This window comes from Phalacrocorax aristotelis, chromosome 3, assembly GCF_949628215.1.
Source record: "Phalacrocorax aristotelis chromosome 3, bGulAri2.1, whole genome shotgun sequence".
Taxonomy (NCBI): domain Eukaryota; kingdom Metazoa; phylum Chordata; class Aves; order Suliformes; family Phalacrocoracidae; genus Phalacrocorax; species Phalacrocorax aristotelis.
In genome coordinates this window covers 34,287,621-34,312,691 of record NC_134278.1, presented here as the reverse complement: position 1 = coordinate 34,312,691, position 25,071 = coordinate 34,287,621, and the positions used below count along the sequence as shown (strand labels likewise).

The 25,071-nt window shown below is 38.0% G+C and overlaps 1 protein-coding gene across 1 annotated transcript in view; it reads right to left on the bottom strand.

The window, feature by feature from the left end:
- The window catches only part of KCNQ5 (potassium voltage-gated channel subfamily Q member 5), a 302,261-nt gene that overhangs the window by 158,462 nt on the left and 118,728 nt on the right, over positions 1-25,071 (bottom strand). The window lies entirely within an intron of this gene.

Here is a 25,071-nt window from a genome sequence, read left to right as displayed (position 1 = left end):
GAACAACAGAGGCAACACACTATGGTTTGCATATGGGAAAGGGAGTGGTTGGGAGCATTGAGATGGTGGCAGGAATGTCCTAGAATGGCTTTTTTGGAGAGGCATGTTCTCCTCAGTTTCATCTGCTTTGAAAACCTACTGACACTATACATGTGCCTTAAGTAACCCACAGGTTTAAGTACCTCACTGAACACTGACAGTAGGAGCTTGGTTTCAGAAAGCCACTGGGAGAGAAAGGAAACAAAAATTGGGATTTTTTTTTTTTTTAAATTTGCACATTTTCTTTTATTGTCACATAGCCCTTCCAGGAAAATTACTTTAAAAGCAATACTGCTCTGAAGCTTATAGAGTGTTATAAATGATTTGTTTCTTTTACCTCAGTAACAAAAAAGTAAATTGTATGAGTACAGAGGTATAACTGTGAAAAGCAAAATTTAGTTCCCTTTCTGGTTCGCTTCACAAAGTACATTAGCACCTATCTGAGATCAGTGAAATATGTGTCAGTCTGGGCACAAGCACACTTCCCTTGCAAAGGCTATGTTGCAAAAAAGGCCTGATTACAGAATAAAGAGGTTAATCACCCTTGTAACACTACACAGAATAAGCAGCAACTACACTTAGGTAACTGTACTTAGTATTGGGCCAATCCTTAATTGTATGAGCAATTTTTAGTTATTCAGTGTTCTTGACCAATTCGTACTGGTATTGTTACCTCCCATGAGACTGCTCGAAAATGTAATGGGCACTTATTTATTTTTGAAGACAAAAATAGAGTTCAAATTACTGGCTCTGTAAGGTTTTCTATAATTATTTTTAGTTTCACATTTTTAGTGCCAATTCACATGCCTCAGTGCTCAAAGCAGAGTCCTGACAGCTCTCACTTCCTCTGCAGCGCAGTACTGTGTGAGACGCGTTTCTTCAGGAACAATAAGGTCAATTTGGTTTCTTTTCAGAGCTGCCCAAAGTATAATTTCTGCTAAGATGAATATATACTTGTGTGCTGGCTGATCTCATGACTGATTTCTAGTTGTTTTGACAGCTGCAGTTGTAGTATGGGCTGCCATTGAAGTTGGTAGACAAGCTTGTGGCTAACTTCAGTGTGAGTTGGAGCAGGAGCTTTACAAGCTGTGTTTAAGAGTTTAATAAGAAATCCTTAGAGGCTTCACGGAGCTAAGACATTTCTAAAGCATGTCTCTTCCCCTTATTCTGAACAGCTCTGTGATGTTGCAAAGGAGGTGCTTCTTTAACCAATGTGTCAACAAAAAAAAAACCATCAGCAGACCATCATCCCAGCCTTTGCATTTACTTCAGGTATGGAAATTTGACCCAACAGGGGATTTATCACTCAATAATATTTAGATGATATTTGAACACAAGAACAATGCAGACTTAAATGCATCATTGAAGCTGATTATTTAATATTAGTGTTGTAAGAATTGTATCCTTCTTATGAATAATTATCGATAAATAGTTACTAAGTTTTGTGTCCAAACAAGTAGGTAGTATCAAAACTACAGGAGGTTTTAACTGCTTATCCTTTTCCAATATCTTTGGTTTTGCTTCTCTGGTTGTGCACACTGTATTTTTGAAAGGATGGGGAAAATCATTTAATCAGACAAGTCTGGCACTTCCACCATATTAGCCTAGGATACCTTTGGTTATTTCAATTCCTGCTAGCATGAACCACAGGCTCTGCCTAGTTTGTGCCTCCAGTCATTCCCATTACACTAACAGGAGTTTCTGGGCCTGAATTACCAAGTTTTCAAACTGAACTTTTACAGTGATGAGCTCCGCTTTCTGTGCCAACAACCTCCAAAGCATGGTGGAACAGTATCACAAGTCATTGTTAGAAAGCCTCGTTTTCTCCTCTAGATGAATGGTAAATGCAGTGGAAGTCTTACACAATTCCCTTTTTCTGAGTAGGAATAAGGAACATTATGCTGTATGAGAAAGTAAAAAATGATTGTGTTCCAATCTGATTAAAAGAAACTGAATTTAGTTCTCATGTTATCACATGGTGCAAAAATGAAAAGTTAAATACTTCTCCAGTAAAAACTGATGGTCAGAATAATATATTTCACTACTTTTACTTCAATTTATGGTGACTATTGTGCCCTTTGCCTAGACTAAATTTGCTACTGGTGTGTTAAGAGGAAAGTAGATCCACAATTGGAAACAGAATAGCTATTTAATTTACATGTTCCTCAAAACTCCTGGGGTGGAAACATCCATCAACCATACTTCATATTAAAAATATGGGTTGATGTTAATGTGCTTGACTTAGGGTGACTGCATCTGCTCCTCCCTGGTACCTCCTGGAACCTTAGCGACATTTTGAGAAAGCACCACTATATTACCACCAATCCTCAAAAGATAAGGCACCAACAAAACTGTTTATTTGAAATCTTATTTTAATTATTGTATGGCTACATATAGCTGAACCACTGAGTGAACTACAGTGGAAAAAATGCTGCATGAGACAGCATCAGTGGGCTTATCCAGATGGGGTACATGCTTATTTTTATAACAGTTGAATACACAATAGGTACTATATTAATAACAGAGACAATCTACTTTGTAAATCTTGTGTCTTCCTTAAATAAGAAAGACACTTCCCTAATTTAGTATTTTCATATTGCTACTGCTAAAAGTATAGCAGAAAACACCAGCCACAGACAGCTCAATAAAATTAAATTTATATGATTGCCTCACTTAATATTTACTTAATATAGTAAATATTACTATATTACTATTACATTTGTATTACTACACTAAGTGTTTACTTAATATTTACTTACTATGGTAAACATTGAGTTCACTTGGACCTACCTTAAATGACAAGGTTATTTTGTTAATATTTTTAAGTAACACTGTCTGCACTTTGTCTGTATTTTAGGTGAAGCACCAAAATGAAACTTATGAAAGAGGGATTATACTACGAGTATTTCTGTCTGTTTTCTATAAATTAATGAGAAATTGATACATTTGAATTTTTGAAGAAAAATATGATTAATTATGTGAAACCTACAACTGGAAAGCATTAGTTTACCATCAAGTGGATTTTTTTTGAGTAAAAAGTGACTCCAGAATGAAAATGGGAGAAAGTCAAATTGGAACAGAGGTCAGCTAAACACTCTCACAGGAATTTAAACATACAATTAATGTTTGTTTGCCTAATTTTTCAATGATGTCCCAACTGCATATTCATTTGCAGCCAAAGCACAGATGTGACTGTTTAATGAGAATGCAGTCCTGCTCTAAATCAATGCCTAAGCTGTTCTCTCATAAGAAATAAGTGTACGTATTAGAAAGATAACTAATGTCTATGATGAGATGCCCAGAACTAAACTCAATATTCCAATTACTCTCAAGTGTCTGGATCTTCCTACATTTTATTTTTCATCTCATCTTCCGAAATAAATTGGCTAAAATACTTTTGCCTATTCTGTTTTTTCACAAAAGCTCTACACACTACAAAGTAGCTGTATATGTGAACTGTAAAGCTTTTTGCTGCAGTCATAATCAACATTTATCTTGTTTACTATGCTAACAAGAATCCCAACAATAATTGTAATAAATAATAATCCTGATAATCTTTGCAGAGCATCAGCTGTACCTACAGTATTCTGATAATATTAAATAATGCACTCTACAAAATTTCACTTTTTAAGCTGTCAGTCAGTGAAACTTTGCAAGTTAGCTAACGGACCATTGCTGAAAGTACATACCTTTTGTTCTAAGCTGATATTGAAAAGGCGAAAGAAAATTCACTTCCAGGACAGTATCAGCTTACATACGAGAATCTACTAACGGGCAGCTTGTCAAAAGCTGTCCATCTAGATTCTGAAGAAAAGAAATTAAGATTCAGCATAAAAATGTGAAGGACCTTATCAATGGGTATGAACCATTAAACAGTCCAGATTCTAAGATAAGGTGCCTTGAATATTTGCCCAGAATTCAAAAATAGTTCTTTATCTCACAGGAAGGTGGCCTTAAATGAAGGTAAGAACAAGGCATTATATTTCCCTTTGGGGTTTTCAGTCTGTTTTACTCTCCAAACTCTATCAGAAAACTTATTAGATGGGCCTAGTAATATATATATCATTAAACATTATGGCTGAGGAAACATAAAAGAATAAACCCTTTTCTAAATGCATATGCATTCCTAATATAGCAATACTTCTTAGGGTATAATTTGATCGGTTTACTGCAGCTGGAAAATTATATAAAGCAAAGTTGGATTCCAGTGAAAATACCATATTCCTGGCTGCCATTGCACATCCTAGTTAGCAGCTATCAAGCTGGAATAGCATAGCTGGAGCAGGCTCTGACTGATATATTAGTGGAATTTGCAACACAGAAAAGAGAAATTTGATTTTGAGCCAATTAACCAAAATGCTTCTCTGAGTTAGGATGGGCAATCTATGAAAGAGATAAGGACTGAGACTTCTGCCTTCTCACCCATCCCCTAGCGCTGCCTTTGTGCTCTCTGGAGCAGTACACAACCAAATTGAACAGCTAAGACGAAACTGATATTCACACTTTGGCCTTGCCTTGATACAAATTCAGAAGCTCTCAGTCTTGCTGCCAGTATGGTGTACAAATACAAAAAGGTTAGGCCATATTGTGATAATTTAACATTTACTAAATGATGGTGAGGCATAACATGACTGCACTGGGAACTGTTATGAGCCCCGTTGTATCCTGTGGGTCTACGTGGACACAAGTACCATCTCTATCAACCCAGTTAGTGGAAAGGGCAAGTCATGGAGCGAGGGAGATGCTTCCTAGGAACAACTCAGCATTGTTGCCCAGAAACTAAGGTTTTTTTACCTTTTATATGCTATATTAGTGGATTTATGGGCTTATCAGAGGTTTTTCTATTGCTTTCAATGTGTTCCAGACCAGTCCTTAATGAGGAGAGTATGTGCCCCTGAAGACAACATACTCTGATGATATTCTTCCATCCTATGCCCCTGTGAGTATTACTTGATCCTAGCACTGCATTCAGCCTTGACTTCTCAAAATGCTGGCTTCCCACTGCTAACTGCCAGAGCATCTGAGTGTGGGAAAACATCTACAGCCGACAGTAAGCACTCCTGTGCTGTTCTTACTGGTAAGCGCTGAGCCAGCATCCATGAAATCATTAACATTACATTGAGACATACAGCCCTGTATAACATCTTTTCCCTATGATACATAGTATTTGAGGTGCAAAGAAAACACCTAAACCCAAAGTGAATGCAGTGATATGTAGGACATCTACATCACACATAGGATAAATTTTTGTCTGAGTTGTAGAGCGGTGAAGTCACCTTACGGTGTTACTGCTTCACACAGGAAATACCTTCTTCTTATGAGAACTAAAAGTTAATATTTTTAGAAGTTATTTTAAATATGACCTAAAGAATCCTCTTTTCTTCATTTTGTGAGGTGTGAAGGCAGCCGGTCAAAATAGGAAGGCTAGAAGAATAGAAGTATGAAAGCAAGACTCTGAACATCTAATTCTGATAAAAGCTATGTAAGTTTGTAGCATCTGCTGAATTATACATTAAAGAAGATATTGCTATTTCTAATTTAATGATCTAGAGATGTGGGATTCAGCAGAACCAAATCCATCTAAAAGAAATGGTGAAGTTCCCCACCTAATAAATCATCTTTGTAATGACATGAGCCATAGCAGAGCAAAATATTTGCAACAATAGCACTGACATACAGAAAAGATCTATTTATGTCATCATGATATCAGCTACGCTGAAGCTTGGTTTTTATTAAGATTGCTATAGTAAAGCTATATTTAGAACTTCAGGAACAATAGTTCCAACTAATTATCTCATTACTGTATGCTAATAGCTACAATTTTTCTGCTTTCTTTGTCCACTAAGATAACTGTACTATATCCACTATGTTCCGAAATGCATTCCTTTCATGAATCCACATTTTACCTCATGCTTTGCCCTTCCATCTAAGAGCATTTCTCAAAATCTTCCTGGATACAAAAGGAATATATTTGCAGCTGTTACAAAAACAGCGGCCTTGCCAAACCTGTTTGGGGACAGAGCTGCTTGTTCCCTTTGGACCTCTTCAGTAGAAAAGAACACATGTCGTGCTGCTACAAAGTACTCGACTTGCTGAATGACACTCATGCAATTTGCTAACAATAAATGAACAAGGAACATATTTGCACAGCTTATTAGGACCGGTACTACACAGAGCTGTGAGCCGATGGAGAGCCAGGTACTCCCACTCGTTGTGCAATTCTAACGAAGGCACTAGACAAGAAATGCGCTTTGCCACAGCACTGGCTTTTCCTTAATTACTGTCAACTGGCATGCGATTATTACAGAAACTCTCATCCTCTGTGGAAAGATCTGGATTTGTTAACAGTGGAAACCTTCTTTCTTTCCAAACACACGTGCACGCACGCACAGCAAGTTCAGGTTTCAAAGCTAAATGCTCCCTCTTAGGGCATACTGGCACTAAGACTCCTTGGGCAAACTCCATTTGGACTCCTTGTGTCTATGCATTAGGTTACTCGTATTCATTGTATAGTCGTGTAATCATGTACTGTTTGACTTCTGATGGGATTCCCTGTTTTTCAGGCCAAAGCAGAGCCAATGGTCATCTAGGGAACGGCTATTCAGTATTTTGTGTTGTCCTCAATGTGTGGCCCATGCCTGTGTTACAAGAAGACACAGCTCATTCTGGTTTAACAGTGCTATCAAACAGCTCTTTTCTGGGCTGCTTAGCATGATGATGTCACAAATATTAATAAAACTGTATTATAGCATGCTGATAGGGTATATTATTTCCTTTTTATGGATATAAATGAATTACAGGGAGTAAGGTAGGAAATTTGTATTTACTGACCCTTCTTACACTGGCCTGTTGACTATTGTTTCCATTCAACTGGCACAAAATGAGCCCACAACTTCATTAAAGCTCCTTGGTGCTACCACAGTAAAAGAGACACATCTGGCTCTTATGTCTATACTAGTAAATTAAGCAAGCCCAGGAAAGCTCCTGGCCCTAAGGGCAACTGGCACATAAAGCTTGCATCCTCACTAGTAAAACCTTCTCGCCTCCAGCATGGCCCTTGCTGGGTGAAAACTGCCTTTTGGGAATGGTCTCTGGACCATTTTAATGGTAAACCATGCCAGCATCCTGCTGGGAAGAGTGCTGGCTGGGCCACAGCAGCTCAGGCTAGGGAACGTGATAACAGTTTGCTAGCACAGGCTTTCCTGCCCATTGCCAAGGAGTGCTCCAAGGCACACTGTTAGTACAGGTTTCATCACCAAAATCACCTTCTTGTATTTTTCTCCCTCTTCTTAAAAGCACTGCATAAGGTAGCTTGCTACACAGAAACCAGATCATTTTGTTTATCATTTTTACTGGTGTTTTTCTTACCCAAAGCTATGACAATGAAACACTATGGAACCAAAATATCCATTGTAGAGAATTTCAAGGTAGTAATAGTAGATATCAGCTACATTTGTATGGCTTGTCACTCCAACACATTTTATGTTCTGAATAAGAACAATTACTAATGTAAAAATATAAAATGGATTACTACACTGAGCAGAAGATAAGCCTGAGGCACAAAATACAGATTTATTCATTTCCATCTTTCTTAAAAAAATAAAAAGGATTGCATGCAGGGTTGCCATTTGTGTAACAGTTAAATTTATCACATCGTCAAACTGATGGGCCAAGGGGAAGAAATCTTTTAATGCAACATTCAGATGAAAGATTAGAATAGAGTTCAGTCTTCTGGAAAATAACTTTTTTTATATACAAGCAAATGTGTGGCCAAAGGGTATGAAAATTCTGCAAATAATTTTTAAGCAAGTACTACTTTAAAAAACAATGGTTCCCTCCCTACCCTGGTTCCTAGGTACATGTGCTCTTGTGAGAAAATTAAAACACATATTATGTTAACCAAGGTATCTCAAATAGGTTTTAATATTTTCTTTTTATTTTAGTAGCAGTATTTATTTACTTATTTCCCTGCTTACTTTTAACAGTTGCATCCCTTATTTGGTATTTTCTTCTTCCTGAAGCCTCAACTAAGTTTGCAGAATCTACGTTATCTCATTTGTAATGCCAAATAACTAATTTGTCGAACATTTTTTTTGCTATTACCCTAGTGAAGCTGGTATTTTTATGACATAATGTATTTCTTTTTGCTGTGAAAAAAAATTGCTTCTATTCCATATCTCATTCTTTTGGGAAAGGTGATTTGTGCCTAGATATTATGTCTGCCTTATTGATTTACTGCTCAGAATAAGGAAGTATCTGTAAAACCATCATAAAAGTGAAAATATATTTAAATAATGCATAGTAAAAATAATCATAAATCTATTTTCCAGAAGTTAATTTTACACTGTTTTCAAGGTACTCATTCAAATCCTAAATATGTGCATAACAAGGGTAATGTTGGATAGGTTTTATTTCAGTATTTATTCAGTATTCAGTTGGATAGTATTTACTCAGTATTCAGAGCTACAAGTACTCTGCTCTGCACAAGCATTTTTGTTTTAACATCAGCATCCAAATATTCAACAATTTAAATATCACAAAAAATAAAATAAGCCTAGCCTAACGGAAGAAAAAAATTAAAAAGAGAAACTTTGCATCAAATAACCCAAGTACAGATTCCCCACTGCTTGCATAAGCTTTTTAACTTTACAAATCTAGCATAATATGATGTTATCAGACAAAAAACACTGTTCTGCTCTGTGCAGAAGTACAAAAGGTCTATATGAATTGCAGTGCATTGGAAAAACAAGGTAATTGTTTTCTGTCATGGAAACAACAGAAGCAGCACCATTGCAAGCAGCTGCTGAAGTAGGTGTATTGGTCCTTCTTGTGCCGTTAATTGTGCGGGAGCCAAGCCTTCAAAGAGCATCTATGCACATAGAGGTGTTTCCAATGCTGGTTTTATTACAACAGTAAGGAGGTTACTGCATTAAAATCTAAGTGCACATTTATTCTGATTAAAAAATAAAAGATTTCCCTGTTGACTTAGCGTTACACAAGCTGTAATATTGCAGGATCTTATCGTGAAATGACATTAATTATTTCACAAATAAGATGTATGCTGATGTTATATAATATATAAATGTTTATAAATGGTTGATAGAAGTTACAACCACGTTAGAGACAGGTGGAGATACTGTTATCCTCAATGGCTTTAAGTACACATCAATCAAAGGCGTTATAGAGGGTTACAAATTATTCTCATAAGCAACCTGCTGAACTGAACTATATATCCGTAACAAATCCAATCAAATATATGTATCTCAATTACTGAGTTCATGTAAATGGTTTATAAGTTCAATATAATATAAGACTGTAAAGTGGTTATAAATGGGGCATGAATAAATTGAGACTTAAAATTATGGGAAGATACTTAAACATCTGACAATTAAAGTTCTGAAATGGTCGTGCAGGGCAAGAAACCTAAATTGTTTTAATATGAGTCTCATAAGCTTATGAAAGGGACTATATAAAATAAATATGAGAAATTCTGGAGACAAAAAAAGGGTAATGTGAGTCTTGTGTATCCAGTTTGTGTCATCAAATTAAAAGGAAACCGGACCATAACGTCCTTCATTATAATGTTTATTGCATGAATCTCATACTGAGAGCCATCCATAGCTCTCTATGGGATTTAGTAAAACATCTAGCTGTCTTGGAAAAAATAGAATGAGACGACAAGGAGAGGGAGGATGCTCACCTGGAAGCTGGAGATCAGCCTTTTAAGACAAGCACTTGTTCTCCTGCCTCTCCAGCTCTCAGATATGCAGTTGGTGTGCCCAGCACACTTGATCGCGGCCAAGTTACTCTGAAAATTTGGGATCAGGAACAGCTTTTTTCCACAGGTCAGAGTACTGGGACAAGCTAGCCTGTTGTATTTTGGTTGCCTGTGTTGTTACTACACAGGAGGATTTGGTGATTCCCTTATTGTCTGCAGTGCATTTCTAGACAGAATATAGAATCCCTTCATGCAGCCTTCCCTATTACAGGAATTACAGATCTGCGCATTACTGATAAAGGCTAGAGAAGGAAAACTTCAAGTCAAGGATGTGTTAGAGTCCATACAATCAAGCAACAGCACTGTGATAGTAACATATTACCAGTGGGGCTCCCTTCAGTTTTATCATCGTATGAATCTGACATAAATTATTTTGGCACCATATTAATCAGTAGGAAGAAGCACGTTTAATCTTGCACTGGAAAAAACTTTAAATTAGGGTTTGGATTATACCCAACATGAGGTTCTTATTAGACAGTTTTCTGTACAGACTAAGTAGAAGTATACACTCTGCTAAATTGTGTCCAACCACAAATGCTATAAACTCAAATCTGTTTTGAGTAACAAAGTTACTCACAGGCCAATGAACTTTTGCCCCTGATTAAAGCATTCAGAAGACTTGTCTTTTATCTCTACAGGAACTATAGAAACTTTTGCTCTTATATTGGTCTAACTTTACGTATTAAACCAAAGTCTCTGTGTAGTTGATAGCACCACATATCTTTGAATTTATGAAGACACCTTAGCCACTGCTGGGACCCTTTCCTCAGCTGTTCAGATGAAGTTAAGTGTAAGGGTACTGCACCCCTTGTTCAGCGCTCCACTTGCTCATACTCCACTTCCCTAGAAGGTTCATTCCTCTGTTTCCACCCTATCAGAGCACCAAACAGTGGAAATTACTGGAAATTAGTCCTGTGCTGACTGTGAGTCAGGTCTTCCAAACTACTACACTGAAGCCACCAAAACCAGCCTGCATTTTCCCTAAGGCAGAGTGTACCTATGTAGAGCATGTGCACGGGGCACTCTGTGAATGACACTGGCATTAGCATTACTCTATTGGTTTTAATATGGCGATAATGAAATTGAACTAGATTTTCACTGGTTGTAAACCTGAGGCCTTCTGCCTTCTATGTTTTCCACACTGATGACACTGACTATTGCCACAATTAAGTAGCAAATCAATTTGCTAGTGAGGAGCAGAAAGACATGAAAGGGAAAACCTATGAGAGGACAGCTACATGTGGTAAAACTTTTCCCACTCTTTTTACTGATTTTCCAAAGAGAAGGCAAAACAGAAAAACATTGCCAGAATGGGTGGCTTTCGGTAAGGAAGTAATGTAGTACTGCAGTATTGCATTGCTAGCAAGGGGAATGGACTAAAAATAGGGACAAGCAAAGCAGAAGTAGTTCTAACAGTGTGTGTTGACTTTGTACTCTCACGGACTGTCGCCTTCTTGACACTGGGAAAAACCAGGATGTCAAATTGTTTTTAAGGCTGAATCTTAATGGAAAAAGTAAGTCTATGAGCAGCAAAACTAGTGATGTCCTCACAGATGTATCCCATAGTTGAAGCTGTCTCACGTCTCCCACTCTGCTGTAACACAATATCCTTTTCTGTACTCTAACCATGCCTTTAGCAGTAAATCAATGGTCCAGAGACCATTCTCCAGCTTTCAGCTGTCCAGGTGGTACAGCTTGGATCATGTCAGTAGATCAAACCCTACCAAGCAAGGTAGCCAAATCCAAACTGCCTGTTGGCAACGGTCTCTGGCTTGCAATTCCCTGCCCCAACAGGGCTGAGTGATTGTTTGGAAGAGCGCTCCTTATCACAGCCCTCAGCTATGACAGAGGCTATTTCTACAGTTGCAGAGCAAAGACAATCTCAAACCAGCATGCAGGATCACAGCCTGGCATTCTTTATTAGGATAAATCTAACCTCTGTACTTCCTGAGTGCAATAATCCTAGTTCTCCTGCTCTCCCACGTTTGCTACATGTCCTTGACTGCTAATGAATGGGATGTGCTAATCAGGAGCTATTCACTACCACTGAGTGGGCCTAAGTTAAGATCCTGTGTCTCTTTCAGGAAGACCATAATAAATTATTTTTGGCATGGGTTCAAGAGGTGTATTGGTGAGACTTTTATGAAGCTGATTATAGCATACATACTTCCACAAGTAACATCTGCTTGCGTGTCCAGCCATTTATGCAGCTTTAAAAGTCAAAGCTTCAAAGTGAATAAAAATATTAATGCTTTGATGGAGTAATGTTTGCCGCTATGGATGTTATCTGCCTTTTCATTTAGTGAATATCTGTAAAGAATCTATTATCCGAGAGATATTTGATATGCTAACTGGCTGTCTTCCTTTTTCCTTTTCTGTTCCCTCTCTGAAAAACTTATGAGGTCCTCAGGGTTTTAGGAAAATTCCTCTTGACTCATTTCTGCATCTGTCAGTGACTCCATGCTTTTAAAAATCAGGCCCTATTTGGCTTAGGATTTTAAAGCCTATATTAAGAAGTGACATTAGCACTCACATCCCACTGCATTTTGGTGAAACTGAGTGTCCAATTTTCAGGAGACTTTAGGTTCGTATTGATTCAGTGAGGTATTTAGCAGGGCTTGTGAGAGCATCAAAGCACTTGGACTTAGTGTGAATTAGGCACCTAGAGTACTTTATCAATTTTAGACTACAATAGGTTATTATCTGAACCTGTTGGAGCCTTTAGACTCCAAAGTGCCTACCTTGCTTTGAAAATGGAACTAAGGCTACAATGATGCTTAGATAATTTTGGAAGTGCTGCCCTTTATCCTCTCACATGCTGTACTTTTCTCTAACATAGATTCGTAGTAAAAAGAACAGAATATTTTTCATTCCAGATCTTTTTAGTGTTGTTATTTCCCCTGGGCTCAAAAACAAAATTTCTACTGAAACCTGTGATGTATCTACTTTGAAATCAACACTAGAAAAACAGCACAGAACATAACTGAGTTGTGTGGATTTCTAGAGGGTGTCTTGAAAAAATCTCTGTGGAAAAGATATCAGTGTCTGTTCACAGTAATTGCAACAAAACACTATTGCTTCATTATTAAATTCTGCCAACAGTTTGCACGTAATTCCATGTGATTTCTGCACAGTGGAGCAGAGTCCTCCAAAGTTTAATCCCTTTTATTTATAATGCTAAGGTGCTTCTCACACATTGTGGATAAGCTATACTAATATAAAGGTGTATTCATTGGTACAGGACATTTTTGGTAGCAACTCAGTGACCTGCCTTCCTTGCCTATGAGAAGAATATTTGATTACTATCAAAATGAAGCTTATCTAAAGTAGGAAAATTCTGTGAGTCAAAGATGGTGGTGAAACGCTATGTACATATGTAACTAGATAACTGGGTTTACTGTAAGACAATCTGTGACAATTTTTACGTATGCAGACCTCTCAGAATCTTCAACAGACATTACACATGAAGGGAAGCACAGAAGTCATGTAAAGTGCTGCAGGACAAAGAGCATGTGGTGCAGAAAATGACAGTGGAGAGGTCTAGGATGACTTACACTATGGACACAAGATGAAAGGAGAAAGGAAAGAAGCAAAAATCTTAAAAAAGCAGACAAAACTGAACTTTGGCTCCTACTAGGATCTGAATATGTTAGAAGTGGATTGCAGCACTGTAGCCACCTTGTTTCACAGCCCTAAGGGAAACAGGAACTGCAGAGCTGAGAGAGCACCCTGCTCCCTGTTATGCTGGCCGCCTGCTCGGTGCCAACGCAATGCTCCCACCATCCCTCTTGCACGTTTTCTCATCACTGCATCCCATCAGTGCTGCCCGGCGCGGACAGTGTTGCACAGCCCTGCTGGCCACTGTCCTTCCTGCAAGCTTGGCTACTGCTGCCAACCCCACAGCGCTGGGAACTGCATTTACATTTAGTTTGCACTGGCAGAGGTACAGACGGACAGCAGTTGAGAATAATGGATGTTGCCAGTCCGAGAGTGACATTTTATTTAGCTGACAAGAAAATGCACAAGAGTGGCTGTGAGCTTTATTGGTGATGAGATTTGAGCTGCCAACTATGACTATGTTCAAATTTTCTCTTGTCCCCGCACAACTGTTGATTGGCAACAGCTCAGACTTAACAGTGTAGGGGTGGCACAGCTGTTCCTGAATGTTAAAAGCTATTGCAGCAAAACCTTTGTTTTTTCCCTGTTGATAGTGATACGAAGTATGTTATATGTGTATAAACATGTATGTGCCCTCCATTATTTTTTACTTATTAATTTATATATAACAGATTCCCCTTCTCTTTTACTTAAATTAAGACCTTTAGTATTCTCTAAGAAACAAAAAGCATATAAACACCTCATGAAAGCAAGTATCTTTGGTAGCTCTGAAGACAGAGGTAACACTTACTCAGGCTGCCTTATGATCTTAATACAGCAATGTTCGTAAGCTCTCTATTAAGGAATATTTTAAAACAAAAGTGGAGAATTACTTTGAGCCCAAATAGGCAGATATATAAGAAAGAGCTGAGTTAGTAGGACCAAAAAGCTCCCACAAAACCAAATCCAGAACCTCATAAATTCATATTCATCTTATATTATTTCATGATATGTCTGGGGAGCACAAGAAAACCTTGCTTTCTTCACTGATGCATGTCCTGCAATCTGTGTGTACCTCTGGAAAACTGGTAAGTGCCACAACTGTGTAAGCAGAGGGCACAAATGAAGTCAGGCTTGATTAGGACCAGGGGCTGTTTCATTTTGAGACCTGCTTCCTGTTGGAGGGCAGCTCTCTGGCAGGATCCACATGTAGGGGTTTCCACCAGCCGCCACGGAAGCCCCCACCCTGGCTTCCTCCCAGGCTGGCTGCCCCCGGCCACATGCTGTGGGTGCTGGGGGAGTTAAACACCTCCCTGAAAGGCAGGAGGAAAGTTGCAGAGACCGCTGCTTGTCTTCTGGATGAGTCTGGTGTTTAACATAAGAGAGATGTGAATATTTTCAACATACAGTGTTCTTGCAGTTTGCTCCTATACTCTTTACAGCAAGGATGACAGGGTTGTGTTAATCCAGCACTCAGCTGGTCTTTACAAAATCTCAGCTGGAAGAAAATATCACACATGCCCAAAGCTCAGCTCATCCCAAGGCCAACACCGCTGGCAGAAATGCAGCATATACGGATTAAGCTTGTCCATATCACTTCAAGGTGAATTTAGTCACTCTTTCCACGGACAGGTTTTTAATAGGGCCTTAATTCTGTATGATTTAGGTTTTTAGATATTTTCTACACAGGGTTTCTCTTGACTCATTAGCTAGTAACCTCTGAAAAACTCCGACAGATGCGTTCACTTTCACCGGTCCTAAGCCATTGACAATGACTAGTACCTAAATTTAGTATTTGACAATCTTCTGTTCGTTATGGCACTGAAAAGGCTAATCATATTAGGAGATCCAGTCTGAGAGGAAAAACTGAATTATACTTAAATAATCTTCTAGGGCCTTATTATGCATATCAGCAGTTTAATTAAATCATTTTATTATTATTTTCTTATCATTTCAGAAGATAAAAATGTTGGTGGGGTAATAAAATTTTTCATTTGACACTAAATTGCAATTTGCAAGCAAGCAACTCAATGGCATCATGATAACCTTTCATATTTATATATTGATTTTCTAAAATGAACATATCAAATTCACCTTAATTCTGTTAATAGTACTACTTACAATTCTATAGTACTTTTAATTACAGAATAGTTTATTTCTTGCAATTAAAATATCTACAGGTATTTAACATACACATTTTCCACATGCCATGTCAAACATGCTCCTTATATGTACATGCTGGCAAATAAAAAATCTTGTTCCTGCACGTGTCTTTTCTAAAATGGAGATTTTAGTACGTAGTGACATAATGAGATAAAAGGTCTACCCATTTGTTTGTAGAATTCCATATATGAACAAATTTTTGCAAATAAATCCTGCGTAATACATCAAAGTCTCTTGGATATCAAAAGAAGGAAAGGTCTGTACCTTATTTAGGTTTCTAAATCGCTTTATAATGTTTTGTACATTATATACTAGTTTTATAGACACTGAATAGGACCATATTTGTACTTCTAGCTAATCCACAGCAGCCAAATTCATAATGTCTTCTGTGTTCAATGGTTAAATACAGCTACATAGCAGACATCAAATAGTACCAAAGTGATGCAAGAACATGATAATGGACATACTGAGATATACCAAAGGTTCAAGCACAGTATCTGTCAGTGCCCAATGGAAGAAGCCCAGGCAATTACATAAGAATAACAAAATGCATAATGTTATTTCCTTAGAGTACTGTCCTGGGCTTAGCCAGACACAGCGTCTTTGCAGCTGACAGCCTATGTTTTTAATTCCATGAATTAGTCGAGTTACTTTTCCAATCCATCTAAACTGTTAGCATCCACCACAGAGTTCCGTGGCTCAGCTCCACTCCAAATGAAGAACCATTGCTTCTGTTCTGGTCGGCTTGCTAGTCCCTGGTTTTATTTCATGTCCTCTACTGCTTTTAGTCAAAAGGACTGAATCTCTTATCCATCTTTGCTATGCCACACCCCACCCTCATACCTTGTCCAGCTTAACGAGTCTTAGCACACTTTAATATTCTTTACTATAGAAGCTGTCCACAAAGCTTTTATCAGACTTCTCAATCATCTCCAGTTTCAGAACATCCGTTTGGAGATTCAGGGAACCTGAACTGTACAAAGTGTTCACGACACTCACACATATGTCCTGCTGCACAAAGTTTTCTGGTTTGTTCTTTTCTTCTTTCTAATAATACCAAACATTGCATTTGCCTTTTTTGAGAAATTCTGAACTTTCAGCTCACCTTTCCAGAGAACAGTCTACTGTAACTCCAGTATCTCATTCTTACGTGGTATTTGTTAGCTAATAGCCCATCGCTCAGTGTCTAAAGGAAGGATTTCTTCTTTGTCCCCTGTGCATCACTTCACATCTGAATTTCATCTATCATTCTAACACGTGGTCACTCAGTATTATATGATCCTTCTGCAGTTCTTCACAACAGTCCTTATTCTAAATAACATGCCATTTAACATTTCTTTATTCATCCCTTTACAAATCACTTATAAATATTCTGATCTGCATACACATATGTGGGATTACACTGGTGATCTACCAGTAAAACTCACGTAAAAACTGAAAATACATTCCTTGCCTTTGTTTCCTACCTTTTAATCAGTTGTTTTCTTCTGTGAGAAACTTCCCTTTCATCCCAGGGTAACTTTGTTTAAGAGTCTCTGGTGAAGAATCCTGTCAAAAGCCTTTGATATGATCCAAGGAGATCACATCAACCAGTTCTCCTTCATCTGATCATGGAATCCCTCAGAGTGTACCAGTAGGTTACAGAGCAAAATTTTCTTTTGCAAAGTCTTGCTGACTTTGCCACAGTATATCACATTATTCATGTACACACTAATTTTACTCTTTATTATAGTTTCTTCTGATTTGTTTGTACTAATTACAGACAACAGTTTTACTCATCTATGATATCATGGATGTTCTCTAGAATCCTCTGAAAAATAAGTGTCCTGTAAGTCACTTTCCTTTCCTCCAGTACTGGAGTGTTTTTAAGCAAGTGGTCAGAGACCACAGCTTGTAATTCAGAATTCAGAATCCTCCCATCCCTTAGAACATGAGAAGAGTTTATGCCACCACCAAGGTATAGAGAATCTGAACCATTACTTTATGAAATGACAAAAAAACCCCAAACAACCCACCAGCAAACCAAACAGTCAAAGGCCCCATTTCAGATTTTCCTGCAGGAAGATCTTCAGATCTTCTTCTGCAGGACACACCCCATGCTGGACACTCTACTGCAAAGCTCCAGTCTGAAACAGCACTGGGAGAGTAACCAGCAATGGGAGTCACATATTTTTCCTAGAGCTTGATGTGGTTTCCCTGCAAAGATCAACTCTAACTTGCATTTTGGACACACTGCTTCTCACATTAGGTGCCAACAGCTTTTTGTCTGGTTTCTGAATGTCTTCAGTTCATCACTCCAGTTCACACTTCCTGTTTTACCAGAAATTATTTCCTTTTCTTTGTACCCTATGTGTACCTTCTTCACTTCCCTTCTAAGCCTTTGTCTGCATTTTGTGTATAAATGCTTAAAATTTCCTCTTCTGCTTACCACATACTGTCTTACTTCTTACCTAGCCAGTTCCATTCTGCTGTAAATGGTGGTCCAGTATCAATTTTAAAACAAGAAGCCATCTTTTAAAATGTGTAATCAACAGCAAATGACAGAACGCGAAGTCTTCTCATTAGTGCATATATAATTGGATGCATAAGTTGAGTCAATGGTAAACCATCTGTTTCTGTGCACAGTTATCTGATTTAAATATGTAGATGTTAGCAGAGACTCACAGCAGGGGATTGCCAAAAGCAAACTTCAGCCCAGTGGTGCTAACCTCCCTATCTCCATTTCTGTCATCACTGGAGACAGACAGGTTCCTCCACAGGGTCGCACAGTGTGGCTCAGCCAGATGAGTTTCCTAGTTTCAAGAAATATAGTGAAAACTGGGGGCAAATTTAAAAAAAAGGGTTTTGAAATCCAAGAATAACTTGGTAATACCCTTTAAGATTTCTTACATACACATGAAAAAGAAAATATTTCCCTCTCTCTCCAGTCTCAGTGTCTCAGAGAGTCTCCTAAGTGGAGCTGTCTGGTTCCAAAAATGCCATTAACTGTTGAATGGAAAGCTGAGATTCTGTTACAAAATCAAACAGAAAAGCAGCAGTCAAATACTATGATTCATAAACTTCAAGTAGACCTAATTATGAAGAAATCATGAAAGATTTTTTCCTTAAAAACTGGTGTAAGTGAGCAACAACCTTCTGTTTCCCATTTCAATGCTTGCTGAAAACCTTTGAAATAGTAGACCTGTCCTAAACAGAGGACAGATGCGAAGGAAAAATGCTTACCATTATATTTACTTGCTAGTATAACATTTCTGGAAAAACTAAGACTAACTCAATGAAGTCCCTCATATTAGGATGTTTAACATGACATACACAGTAAAAAGTAATACAGTGAAATGGAAAATATGGATAATGATGGCATATTTAATTACAGTTTTCAAAGTAATCAACACATGCAGAAAACAAGGTCCCTTGATTTTCATGCCTGTCTGTCAAATATAGATAAAATTACATTGCGACAGGATTCCTAGAAAATTCCTTGGTCAGAGTTCATTCCATATGTATATCTCCTTTCTTTAAGAGAGAAAAAGAAAGGTAGCTATGAAGACAACTTAAAAACACGGATTAACCACCAACAAAAAACAAAGCAAAGTAAGGAAATACACCTGAGGCACCTCTGCAGGAGCCCAGGTATGTGGACAGTGCAAACTGAATGCAGGTTTTTCAATAAAACATACTTTTTGCTAGATAGATCAACTAGCAGATCCTGAATCTTTTGAAAAACTTTTTTTGAAATTTTTTTATTAGGAAGATTTCTCAGGCTTCAAAGTAGAGAAAAGATAGGAGAAGCCAAGAATGTGAGTGAGAAAGGGAAGAAAAGTAAGAAAAGGAAGGAGAAAGAAAGAAAGTTATCTCTACTCCAGAACAATTCACTGATCAACCATTTGCCCAAGACGATGGAGGGGAACCAGCTCCAAATCTCTGCTCTTATTGCTTTTCTCTAGGGCAAGTATGGTATTAGTATGACTCTTTATCTTAGTCTTGAAACTGCTCTGCTCTGCCTACATAACTCACTGTTCAGCAGGCAGGAGAGAGCCTGACTCCACAGCCTGCTCATCAGGCATCCCCGCACCCCACGCACGGGCCACTGCTCGGTCAGACAGGCAGCCACAGACCAGGGCTCTGCTGTACTTTGTGTTCCACTTTGCTCTTGCAGGCTACAGTCGCCTTCCCATCTCTTACACAGACATGCACATGCATGTCCTGGCTTTCTTCTGCACCTCCATCAGCCTCAGGATTTGTCAATACTAATCTCCTGTCCTGCTGCCCATACTAGCACACGCATATGTACCTGTCCACTGGATAAAGTACTCTGAACAAATAAACTCTCACTCAGGAAAGCATTATAATTTTTGAAAGCAACCACCAAGTAACAATTCTGTAAATCAGCTAATCACAGGAAAGGTACATGCCTTTGTCTGAAGTGCTTCATTCATTCACAAATGGGAATAATAGGATTCAGTGTACAAACCCAGTATTGGAAGAAGATAGGTGCAGTCCTTCCTTTCCCACCTTTGAAAGCAGGAAGGGGGTTAATTATTAGACAGTATGGTAAATGCACATTCTGTGAAGAGTTATTTACTCTTGCTGATTCTAATTTTTGTCAAAAATTACAAGTAGTCACAATGCATCTTTTGAGTACTGGTGCTGCTGCCCCAAGAAGAGTGTAGATGTTCTTAGGAGAAGGGAATAAAACTGGCTGAAAGAGATGTATGTAACTGCAGGGTGAGCTAGCAAATTACAGAATCCACAGATTTATCCAATTACCCAATTTTGACATATTAAAATAATCTTGCAGATCCATGCCATAAAATCACACAACCTTCATGTCGTAACCTATAGCAATAGGAGAAAACTGTTATTCACATCATTTTCCTTTATTTCAATTTTCATTTCCACCTGTAGTATCTGTTTACTGGTAAGACTACTAAATAGTGCAGAGGGAAGATTCATGGGGAATTCTACTGCACTATCCTACATCTCCTTGATGATCACTGGCTAGTTAAAATTAACTGAGGCCTAACATTTAGCCAGTTTTTAATCCATGCTATGCATAGCTATTGATTCTGTAAGAATTTACTCTTTTAACCAACTCACAATCTCTCAGACAAGCTATTGACTCATACAAGCCAAAAATCTTTACATCTAATGTAATAATGCTGCTATTCATTACTGAAATACCAGCCAAATTATAATGCTTCTTAGTTCAACTCTTGCAAATGAGAAAAAGAGTTTTAATTAACAATTACTGGTTCTGCAGATGGATATTTCTTTTTTTGGCTCAGACTTTGAGTCAGAAGCTACAAGTGTTACATGTGACAGGCCAAAGCAGACATGAAACTGTTGATTTGAATGACTTCTGACTAGGTTATTGAAAAAATATGAAGGATGTAGACTTAGCTAAAAAGTTACTTGTTACTTCTAAAAGTAAGAGATGTCTTGCATTATGGTTTGGTTTTCATTTACAAACACCTGTTATAAAATACCATTGCCTTACAGAGTAAATCTAGCATGGACATACCTATCTTAATTAACACAATTATAAGAAACATATCTTAGGATAAAACATGTTTTTATTCATGTTTAATTAGGAAAAGTTAAACAACTCTAAGAATCTTATTTATCTTATACATTTTGCTTAGGTTATTAGCTTTGTTTTGAATTCTGTCCCTGATAAATTAAAATAGCACAGTTAATTCCTTTTATTTGTAATCAGTTTGTAATCAATTGAATTTTGAGCACTGTTAGTGCTCAAACTATTTACTTTTTAAATAGTAATATTATTATAGTCTGTAAACCTCATATGTAAAAACCGTATTTTAGGTCAAGCTTATCTTTGATGGTCTTCTCCATTTATTTTAACTAGCTTCCCATTAGAAGGAACATGAATGATAACACAAAGAAACCATTTGCGTATTTCTTGTAAGTTAAATTTAATTCTTATTCTGATGAGACAGTGAAAGATTATACACTTACCTCTCATCTCCCGTAAAGTTTCTATTTGGTTTAGGGAGTTTTTCATTTGCATTTAACTCCTTGGTAAAGATCAAGTGCTAAATTACACTGGATTTTTACCTACTGACTGTAGAGGTTCGTAAGTCTTGAAGTATGTGCACATGTTTAACAGCATTTCAATAAGCAAAGAGGAAATGGCACATGTAGGGACCTGTTGGTTCATTATTTTTGCTCTAAGGATTTCTCAAATTAATCTTTCCTTCCTGTGTCTTTCCTTCAGGCTACCCTTCAATACCTGGAGAACACAGCTGTGGTTATGGGGGAAGGAAGATTTATGCCTTAAGGCCACTTAAATCCTCGGCCCATACTTTTCCCCAACTACCTCTCCTGCTGTCTAGGGGACAAATCCTGCCAGCACAAGTCAGGTGTCCAGGGGTTCTCCTCAGCTCTTCTACTCATTTGGACCTACTTACCTCATTAACTCCAGTCCACAAAAACACGTGAGGTTTTGGGCAGTTTACAAGCAGACCTTTGCCCACTCTTCCTAAACCTTAACTTAAAAAGCAGTGCCGTAAGTTTAGTGATGTTACAGGTCCTCCATGGTGAAAGACAAAATCTACTCCCACATAACAAATGATAATAACTAATTTCCCAGTCTGTGTCTACTGGAATTTAAACAATCCCATCAGCCTTTTGGAAAAGACTTTCCTTCCCCATGGTTGGCCAAAGCCTCCCAGATGTGCCAGTTCAGCGGCTGTAGAAGAAGAGCCACGTTCCAAACCACCCCACACTACAAGTAGCAGGAGGAAACTGCCTTTCAGCTGTTCTGACTGGCATTGCTTCTCACTGCTTCTGCCGGAGAGTCAGCAAGCAATAGGGAAGGGGTGATCACTTAACCGCTCCACTACTTTGCCTTTTTACAGCAAAGCAACTTCTGAAGCTGTATCAGCCTTGGGGAGCAGCACTCAGATCACAGCCATACTTGTGACAGGGCTGGCATCACAGAAAGAAGAGGGGGGTTTAAGAAGAAGCTGACAAGACAGTATTCTTATTAGTAATTTTTTACTTTAAAGAGAAAATGCTTCTCTGTTCTTTGCAACCAAAGTGCAACAGAGTGGCCAAAATGACACAGCACTGACCCGGGTAACGCTAATGCCTTAGGAGATAGATTCAAAACATATAACAGATAAGGCCACTTCCCAGGAGCCCAGTAAGACAGTAACTTACCTCAAATATTCTTTCCTGGGGTGTCAGTACCTCTCCTGTTACCACTTACACTGGATGCTACAACCCTACCGAGATGTGTTCCACCCGTTCCAAACAGCCTACCTTGATTTATTGCTGTAATAATCAGTCCTCGGCTTGGCAGCACTTCAGTGGGAATTGCAGCTGCCCTGGTTTCTCAGAATCAAGTATAACCTGCTCTAAATCAGGCAGGGGCTATCAATGACTGCTTTTGAAAGAGCGGGCATTTTGCCTTTCTGCATTAATTTACCAATCCCGAAAAAAGAAACCATGCTTACTTAGCATAGACCTTGCCATGAGTAATCCATTGATACTGCCAAAGCAGTGGCAAGAAGTCTGGTTACCCTGCCTTTGTACACCTCTTTTTTTGCTACATTCACTGCAGACACTGTGCTGCAGTCTTCGTTATCAATACTTTTGATATGGAAAAGCCTTTTTCATTGTAAATACAGAAACTCACTAAGAACCTACAGAAGCTCATTATAAATGCAGAGCACTCGGTGGGACCACAACACACACCCTAAGCTTTTTATCCCAAGAACGGGCATCTGAAAGATGTATTTTCTTCAGACTATTCTCTTCACGTCTTTCACCTGTGATCAACTTCCCTGGCAGAAGAGCAACACCATCACATGATTACGCCATAATAACGGGCCTCCGTGTTATACCAAGGCGGTGTTGCTGCGGCATTACTGCCATCTTACAAGGCCAGGTGGAGACGGACCAGCGATAAACACAAAATCATCAGACTTCCTGCCCATTTGTGGTCCTTTTGCTTATTTTGATGATGTAGAGACCTGGACCATACTGATACTACCAGTTAATTTGATATTTGACTACTTAGTGCCAAAACAGCACAACATTTTTAGGTACTTCATGAATAATTTCTGCCATATCTTACAACATTACATAGAGTCTGTTGGCAAAGTGGATATACAGAAATCTTGAAAAATTAGAGCTCACCAGACACCAAATGAGAATCTAAAGTGTCTTTCTCTGTTCGTCGCTAAATTCTTAATTATATTCTAGTTTTATTTCTGATGTTTTCTGCAAGTGCTTTAATTTTATAGAATGTTAAGCAACTGTAGAAATCCCCACTAAGCAGCCAGTCCAGCTAATCAATATTGTCAGAGTAAAAAGAAAAAAACCCCACAAGCAACACATGAAAATGGAAAGGAAATCCACATATTTCCATGAATATTCCAGATTCTGAAAAGTAAGACATTTTTCACTTAATTAAATTTTGACTTCCAAATGATGAAATAAAATCAGAAATAGAAACAGAATTTAGAGGAGGTGCACAAGAATAATCTTGCCACTGATATTATAGTGATACATTTTAAGTTCAATGGGTTATAATAAAAAATAATTTTTACTCATATTAGAATCACATAAAAGATATTTTTCCAACTAGTTTTCATCCTGTTTGTGCAAGAAACATTGGAAACATTTATTGCATACATGAATCCTTATCCCTAGATAGAATTACTCCTTTATACAATATCCATGGTGTGCAAATATTCAATTTTATAGTTTTAATTTTATTTTTCTTGTTTCCTCTTTTTTAAAAAAACCTTATTCCCCAAACCCCACAGCCAAATGACCAACCCCACCTCACTGTTCTCCAGGGCAAATCCCATTGCTTCTCCAAACGGTTTCTCCAAACTGCACTGAATCTAAAGAAATACACATTTTTCTCTTTTTATCTTTAAATCACCGCTCAGATCCTTTTAGTATAGAACCTACCTTGATTCTATCCAGACCAGTCAGTACTTGATAAAAACAGCTATTTTGGCTAGAGGGATACAAAGTGGAACAACCCAAGCTCATTCTCTTTCACCCACACACAGCCAAAGCATCTGTTACTTATTTTACAAGTTGCTAATGACAGAGAACAGTTTTCAACTCCTACTGGAAGTATATAAAATACAGCCACACTAGGAAACCCTCAGATAGAAGATACTGGAGCCTTCTTTGCAAACATATGCTGCCACATTTCCACTGAATATAAAGAAAGGCTTTTATCGTCTTACTTTTTCTATCCACTCTTCCCATTATATTATTTATGAGCGTACTTTTATTTTCCTGTAAATTTCTAATATCCTGACATTTTTTGCTTCTCCTTACACTTCATAAAATTACTTTGAAAGCTAATTCAGGCAAATCAATTTTCTCCCTGTACAAAGTAAACACAGCCACCACTGTTCCTTAATTTTAAAGAATGGTGCCTCTAAGGCACCACCTTTACAATATACAAATTGTTAATCCTCTTCCTGAGAACATTTCAGTTTACT